Source organism: Corvus hawaiiensis, chromosome 31 (genome assembly GCF_020740725.1).
Source record: "Corvus hawaiiensis isolate bCorHaw1 chromosome 31, bCorHaw1.pri.cur, whole genome shotgun sequence".
Lineage (NCBI taxonomy): Eukaryota > Metazoa > Chordata > Aves > Passeriformes > Corvidae > Corvus > Corvus hawaiiensis.
The window spans coordinates 302,390-310,515 of record NC_063243.1 but is presented as its reverse complement, the minus strand read 5'-3'; positions in this window follow the sequence as shown (position 1 = coordinate 310,515).

Genomic DNA, 8,126 nt, shown 5'->3' with positions numbered 1-8,126 from the left:
GCACAGAAGGACACCCGTCAGGGGCTGGGCTGGCTGCTGAGAATGCCTCGGGCAGGAGGATCCTCCGGCAACCAGCGGGCGCCCAGAGCCGCTCTGGACACTGAGGGCTCCGTGCCCCGCAGCAACGGGAACACGGCGAGGACGCGGCAGCGTTCCCGTGACATCACAGCAGCAGCTCACGCAAGAACCGCCTGGAAGGTTCTCCTCTGTCACAAAGGAGCACAAAGGATCCTCCCGGGGCACAGCCTGTTGCTCAAAGGATCCAAGAGGAACCCAGAAAATGCAGCACACAAGGACAGCCCATAGCCAAGCCTGAACACTGAGGAGGAACGAGGACAGGACCAAACCAAAGGAATCACGACCTTTAGTCACTGATGCTGCTGACTAAAACCAGCAAGGATTGTTCCGTCTGGGATCTCTGTTCTAGTTCTAGAAACAAGCAAAGTTCTCCACTCTAAATATACAGAAAGCAGGAACTGGGGAGGAGGCGGGATGAGGAAGGAGGAGAACAGCAGGAGGTGGAGGAGAGGAAAAGGAGGAGCAGGAGGAGGAGGAGCAGGAACAGGAATGGAAGGAGAAGCAGGAGGTTCCAGTGCCCGCTGTGTCCGCAGCACTCCCGGCCCCGGGAGCGTCCCCCCACGGCATCCTGCAGGTGGCTGGGGAGGGGGAGCTCGTCCCAAATCTATCAGGGGGTCCCTGAGAGGGTTTTTTTATTGGGGAGTGTTTGGAGCTGGCAGATTGCAGAACCCAAATATCTTTTAGTGTCCTGGGAGAGTTTTTTTGTGTGTGTATGTTTGGATCTTTCAGGACCCCAAAGCTGAGCCCCTTGGGGGGATCATGTCCCCTTACATCAGCCAATACACACAGAGGAGAGGCCCTTCCGCTGCCCTGAGTGTGGGAAGGGTTTCAACCACAGCTCAACACCACCGGAGGCACCGCTAAGGGAAGCCCTGCGAGTGCCCCGAGTGCGGGAAGAGCTTCGTGCGCTGCTCCAGCTCCATCCCCCGTGGGAGGATCGGCGTTGGATGATCCCCAGTGACCCCCGTGGGGCAGAGCCCTGGTGACCCCCGTTCCGGGTGATCCGCGCTGGGTGGGGGGAAGGTGTTGGAGAGATTTCTTTGCCTTCTCCTTGTGCTGCTGGGATTTGGTTGGGAATAAATTCCCTCCCTGTGCCCAGGCTGGCTCTGTTGTGCCGGTGCTTGGGGCGGGATCTCTCCCGGTCCTTCTCTCAGCTCCTGGGCCTTTCCTTGTATTTCCTGTCCCTGTGCAGTAGCAGAGGGCAGGGACAGAGCGGTTTTGGTGTCTCCCGGCATCCAGGCAGGGCCAGCCCAGCCCCGGGGGTTGTGAGGAGCTTGTGGGGGTCCCCCGTTTTTGGGACATTCCCGCTCGAGGAGGTAGAACTGGGAGGAGGGAGGCCTGGAGGGAAGTTGTTTTTAAGGGTCTTCTTTTACTTCTCATTTTTCTGCTCGGAGTTTGTTAGCAATAAATTCAATTCATATCTCCAGTTTCGAGCCTGTTTTGCCTGTAACTGTGTTTGATGAGGGATCTCTCCCGGTCCTCATCTCAGCTCATGAGCCCTTGGTTAAATTTTCTGTCCCCTGTCCGGCTGTGGAGGGCAGGGAGAGAGCGGCTGTGGTGGGTACCTGACATCGGGCCAGCGTCCCCCCACTCCAATGGGACATGTTCCTGTGTGGCCCTGGGCTATGGTGCCACTGTTGCTGTTGCTTTTGTCTTCCTTATGATTTTATCTTTTGCATGAAATGCTTGTGCAGTGCCCCCGCTGTCCCTTGTGTCCCCTGGGCACCGACAGCCCCGGCCCTTGCCCTGCTCCCCCTCCCACGTTCCATCCCGGCTGGCGGAGCCTTGGAGGGGTCGTGGGGCCGTGGGGCTGCCCCGGGGGCTGCGGCCCGAGCCGGGGCCCCTTCCCAGTGCTCCCAGTCTGCCCATCCAGCCTGGAGCAGCCAGCGAGGGCTTCAGCTGGGGCGGCAGAGAGGCGCTGCTGGGGGGTCCCAGCTCCGCTTGGCTTGGGCTGTTCTTCCCAAGCTGGGCATAAACGACTTTGGGAGTTTTCTGCCACAAATCTCTCCCCTCGTGCACTCAGCCAAAGGGGTTTGGGGCGGTTTTCCCTTTCTCGGGGAAATCAAAGCCATGCACTGAGGCTCCGAATTAGGGGCGGGAGTAGGGAGGCTGCAGGGCTTCCCAAGGAGCCGGAGGCACCCGACACGCAGGGCTGGGCAGGTCGGGCCGGGAGCAGCGGAGAGCTTTGTTTCTCTTCTCAGCTGAATGGCGGCTCGGGCCGGGCCCGTTCCAGGGCTGCTCCTCAGCTGCGGCTTTCCCCTCACGCAGCCCGGGGGGCGCTGGGAGCGCGGGGCGGGGCTGGGCCGTGTGCAGAGCCCGCCCCTCGCTCCGATTGGGCGGTGCTGCCGTCAGTCGTGGTTCTGGCGCGCTGATTGGTCGGAGCGGGGAGCAGCCCGGGCCCGGAGCCGCCGGCAGGGCGGCCGTGGCGCAGCAGAGGCGCCATTGGCGGAGCGTCTGTGCGGGCCCGGGAGCGGCGGCGGCGGCCGGAGCCCGGTGAGGCGGCGGCGGAGCTCGGAGGCGGCCCCAGCGCAGGTGGGAGCCGCGCTCGGTTCTGGCGGGGCTCGGGGCTGGCTGCGGGCGGAGGGGGCGGCAGGGGGCTGTGGCGGGTTCGTTGTGCCGTGTGGGCGCCGTGTTCGCCCTGGCGTGAGGGCGCTGCGGGAGCGGCTGCCCGCGGTCTCCTTCCCGCTGCTGCCTCGGCAGGAGCCGGTGCCGGAGCAGCGCTGGCTCGTCCCGGCTGCTGTGGGTAGGACAGAGGTGGCTGCCCCGTGGCCGGCAGTGTGCGGGAAAGTTCCCGTGGCCAGAGGTTTGTGTCCCCAGAGGAGCCGGAGGAGTCGTGTAAAAGTAACTTTATTCCCGGACAAAGGGAGAGGCCACGGGGCATTTCCCGTGGGGTCTGTCCAAGTGTTGGAGGACGCAGCCTCCTTTTTATGCCGATTTGCCCGGCCGCATCTCCGTGTCCCTTTCCGCAGTGGCTGAGGTCCTTGGAAGGTACAGACTTCCCGATCCGCCTGCTGCATGTGCCCCTTAATGTGCACCCCCACTTTGTATAACATCCGATATTCATGGCTCTGTGAAGTTTTATTTCCTTTGTTCTCTGTTTCACCACTTTTTCTTGGCCATCTCTTTGCCAAGAGCACTTTGAGTCATTTAATTTTCCACAACCTGCTGGTCCTTCTGCTGGAAGAGAATCTGATGGCATCCCAGGGTGAAATGTGGCGCTGCTCATGGGAGTGGATTGGTGGGTGAGAAGGTCAGGAGCTGGAGCTGTGTGCTTGGTTATGATTTGGAGGACAGCTTGTAATCTAACGATGCATTGAAATGATCAGTGGGTTCTCTGGCACCTGGTATGAATTTGTTTGGGTTCCCAGGGGCTGCTCCATGGTGTTGTAGGATTTGTTCTGGTGGCCGTTCATCTTTTCCCCATTTTTGGGCGTTCTCTCCAGCCAGGGATGCATCAATTGACCGCTTTTCTGTGATTAATCATCACATCCTTGGATTCCCAAGTGATTTCGCTGACCTTGTGTCAGCAAAAGCAGCCCAGTGGTCAAACCCACCCTGTATAACACAGAGAGTGCCAGCAGATGTTGGAGTGGGGAGAGGGATGATTCCCCCCCGCTTTTGTGAGTGAAGTTCTCCCAACATTCTCCGTTTGCTGTTTTCCTTTTCAGCTTCAGGGATTTCTGTTGCAGAGTCAGAGATGCTCAGTGTGGGCTCTGCCTTTAGCGATGCAAATTCCGTCAGTGCAGGGAGGCAGAGCTTGGGGTGAGGGGCAGAGGGAATCAGCCCAATTCCTGTGGCAGGCAAGGAGAGCCTGGGACATTGTGCACACTTCCCGCAGCAGAGTTAATTTGCATTTCTAAAGCTCCTCTGCTGGCTGCCTGGAAGGAAGCTTCTCCTCCAGGGCAGCCATCAAATTATTCACAAGTGCCCCCCGCAAAAGCGGCTTTTTTCCCCCCCTTTTTTTAAAAAATATTTTATTAACTGTTTGTGAGTTAAAGGGTCAGTTTTAAAGCTCTTCCAGTTTTGCAAAATGCAACCTACAGGTGAACATTAAAAAACCCATTCCGAAATTCTGCCATCACTAACAGCCACACATACACGTATACAAATAAGCCCCAAAGCAATAAAGATTTTTGGTTCTTCTCCTTGGACTAAAAATTGACTCTCACACGTTTGGCCCAGACCCAACTGACAATATCAAAGTAGTATTATTAAGAAAAAAACATTCTAATGGTGCAATCTTGTCACTGAAACTGTGGGAAGAACAAAAACTCTACAACAACCTTTTTAGTATTAGAGGATCAAGGCATTACTTTATTCTGGCCAGGATGTGCAACAGAAATCATTTCATGGACACGTAACCCGGGTGTGCAGAGAAAATCATTCCATGGCACACGAGTTTTACTCGATTTTTCCTCAACTTTATACAGTCTAAACCCATAGAAATCCGTCGGTTTAATGTTCATTGGTTCCAAGTTGGGTAGTTCTTAGTATTTGGTTTCCTATTGGCCCCGGATTGCTTGGCCTCTGATGTTAATTAGGTGCACACTCCTTGATTTCCTTCTCAGCCTTTTCCAGAGCAGGGGTCTCCAGCTGTGCCGGGGGCAGTGTCTGGGGTAGCTGTTCCTTGGTGTTTGCTGATGGGCGTTGATGTTTTGTTGATGGGCGTTATCTTTTGGGTATCTTTTGGGCTGTTCCCAGTCTGTTGAGATGTTAAGCTCATCTCTGTTGAGTGGTGTAACATCCCTTAACAAACACTTTCAAATTCCTTTCCCCAAGGCAGAGGCAAACCAAGCCTGAGTAGAGAAATAAAATTTTAAAGCAATTCTGAACTTGGTATATTTTCCATCAATCGAATCCCGCCCAGCCCAGAGTGTGAGTGTAACTGAGAGCCAGAGTGGAATTCTCCCGCTGTCTCGCGCAGCAGCTGTGGCGAGTGCAGGCACAGAAAGCTCTGAAGGTCGCCCGGTGCCAGCGAGGATTGGCCCCCAGTGCCTGGAGATGCCAGAGGAGGTGCCCAGCCAGACTATTTCAGCAGAGGATCTGTGGGCAGCCCCCGGGGCTTCCCCCGCTGTGGAGCCCTGGCTGCTGCTGCGGCCCCTTCTGTGCAGGGTCAGTGGCGGCCTCGCATGGTCCTCCTGCAGCCGGGGAGTGCAAATCCGCGGGGCTTCAGAGAGCTTGAGGCGAGGGTGAGGGGTCCCCCCGTGTTCAGCTGTGCTGGCGGCTGTTTCTGTGCTCGGGGACACTTGGAATGGGCCACGCCCTTGGCCACCAGTGGTGCTTCTTTGCGCTCCTCAGGCAGGACCCGATGTCCTGGTTGGATGTTGTGGGCAGCAAAGTGCCAAGGCAGGGTCTGTGCCAGCCGAGCTTCCTGTGGAAGAGATTTCACAAGAGACAGGATTGTGGCCACAGACTGCTTGAAACAGACATCCCTGGTCTCCACCCCCAACTAGGTCGGGAATTTCCAGGGGGAGGAATTGAGAACCTCAATTCCAGGGGAGGTAATTGAGTATCTGCCCTGGGTCTGGCTCTTCTTCTTGCCAAAGCCAATGGCAGCAGCCGTAGCCGTGGCGTCTTGGTTTCTCTCAGCAGCTTCAGAAGGTGTTTCTTTATTTCCCCATTCATTCTTTCTACCCGACCTGAGCTCTGGGGGTGCCAGGGCATTTGGAGGTGCCACTGTGTTCCTAAAGCAGCCAGAATGACCTGAAGGATCTTTCCTGTAAAATGAGTTCCCCTGTCTGTGTCTGTTGCTTCCACAATCCATATCTTGGAATTGTTTGTTCCAAACATGCCTTAAGAACTGATGCAGGGATTGCTGAAGCAGTCGGAAATGCTTCTGCCCCGCTGTGAGCTGCCATGCTGTTAGCAGAAGATATTGAAGCCTTCCTGCTCAGGGCATTTCAGTGCCAGGCTCTTCCAAGCACCCCCAGCTCGGCCCTTTGAGCTGAGCATGCGGGCGCTGAGCTGCGCTTTGTCTCATTCCCTTTCCTTCAGAGCAGCGTGTCTTGTCACTCTTTTCCCTTCTGCTGCCCCTGCAGAGCCATCCCTAAACACCTTTTCTCCCTCAGGCCAGGGAATGTCTGGTAAATCTCTGCTAGCCCGGGTCTGGAGCTCTGTCACTTGGCTGCAGCCATGGGTTTCTTGCCAGCCCCGTGTCCAGGGCCATTCAAACAGGAGGCTGGGTTCAACCTTTGTCCTGTGCTCAACTCTGAATCCTCCTGTTCCATCCAACAAGTTTCATTCTGTTATAACCGAGCGCTGCTCATCCATTTAGAGGCTCCTTTGGTTAACAAAGCTTTACCTTGATGCCAGGCTGGAACAATCAGAGATTGTGCTGCTGTCAGTTTTCAGGCCTCAGTTCCCATTAAAGCCGGGGCTGCACAATTCTGCAGACAATGAGGCCACTCTCTGGCCACTGGGTTAAACATTTGAGCCCAGGAATTCCTTTGGCATGGCCCTGATGAACATCCCCATGCAATTCAAATGGTTTTTCCCTGTCTGGGAGGGCCAGGGCAGGAGGCTCAGTTAATCTGCTTTTGAAGCCTTGAAACTTGTGCTTTCCTTCTGGTGTCCATGATGGGGTTTCTTGGCTGGCAGGAGAGGAGTGTTGTAGGGAGAGATGCCTGGCTCCAGAAGCGCTGCCTTTAGCAGGGCCTCAGTAAGAGGCTGTAACCCCTTCCTTGCCTCCCTTGGAACAGGGTATTGCTTTTAGACACCACTTGTCCTGGATGCTTCAGAGGAATTTGGAGAGGCTCCGTATCTGATTTTCCCTATTTCCCTGGGGCTGCCCACACTTCTGGATTCCCTTCAGCAGAGGCCTTGGCAGACATTTGACACCAAGGTACAGCAGCATTAGCCTCTGTATCTCCTTTGACAATATGAATTTGCATTCCCACTTCAGCCACCAAATCCCTTCCCAGTAAATTACAATCACAAATAGGAACAAACAGAAATTGATGTGTTTCAAACCCATCTCCCACATCTACTAGTAGTGGTTGAATAAAACACCCCTGCTCATCTTTCCCACTTATTGCCTGAATAATGAAAGAACTTCTTGACAATTTCCCCCCTTAGGTCTCAGATTCGGAGTGGATCGAGAGGCCCCTGTGTCCATCAGGAGCGGCCTCGTCTCGATGCAGAGGCGCCCTGAATGTTCTCAAGGGCTCTGGTGTGGTGGGTCCCTGGTGTGCTGGGAGCTCTGAGAGCCCTGCCAATCCATGTCCATCAGGGGTGGACTTGCTGGTGCTGAGGGTGCTGCTGTCTGTGCTTGCAGTGTCCTTGTGGCCTGCAGCTGGAGCCCTGATTCCTTGGCAGGGGCTGTTTGGGTGGGCTCTGCCGTGCCGAGGAGGGCAATGCCTGTGCCAGGTGCTTGTGGCCGCCGCCGTCCCCTGGGTGCTGGGGCCCCCTTGGGCCCTGCGGTTCATCCCTGGGGGGCTGTAGAAACTCTGCCATGGCCTTTGCCTTCACCTTGGCCTTTTGCTCATCCCTTCTTGCATTCCCCTGCTGAGCCTTTCTGGCCAAGTGCTGCAGGGGCTTCTTGTGCCTCTCCTGCAGCCCCCTCAGTGCCTGTGGGTGCTCATCCTCTGACAGCTGCTGAGCTTTCTGCACAATCATTCGTTTCTCCAGTGACCCAAACAAGATCGATGAAAGAAAATCCTGATCCTTCCACATCCCGCAGCCTCCTGGGGGCCGGGGGCCACTGCCGGCCCTGCCCGGGGGGTGTTGGGGTCAGGCAGTGCCCGGCGCTGAGCCCCGGCTGCCCCACAGCCCCGGCCGGGCCCCGCAGCTCCCCACAGGCCCCCAGCCCGTGCTGCCCTGTCCTGCTGCTCCCCCCCACAGAGAAACTCCCTGAAATCCTGACCTCCTTGTTTTCCTGTCCTGGAAAGCAGGGATACAAAGGAGGTGGAGCTGGCCCTGAGGATAAGAGGGTTTTGGCCCCTTTTGAGGATAAGATTGTGGAAGGTGCTGGGAAACATAGCAATTCTCACTATTTTTCTCTTCCTCCTCTTTTCTATCTTCCTTTTCCTTTCTTCCCACATGGATTCCTC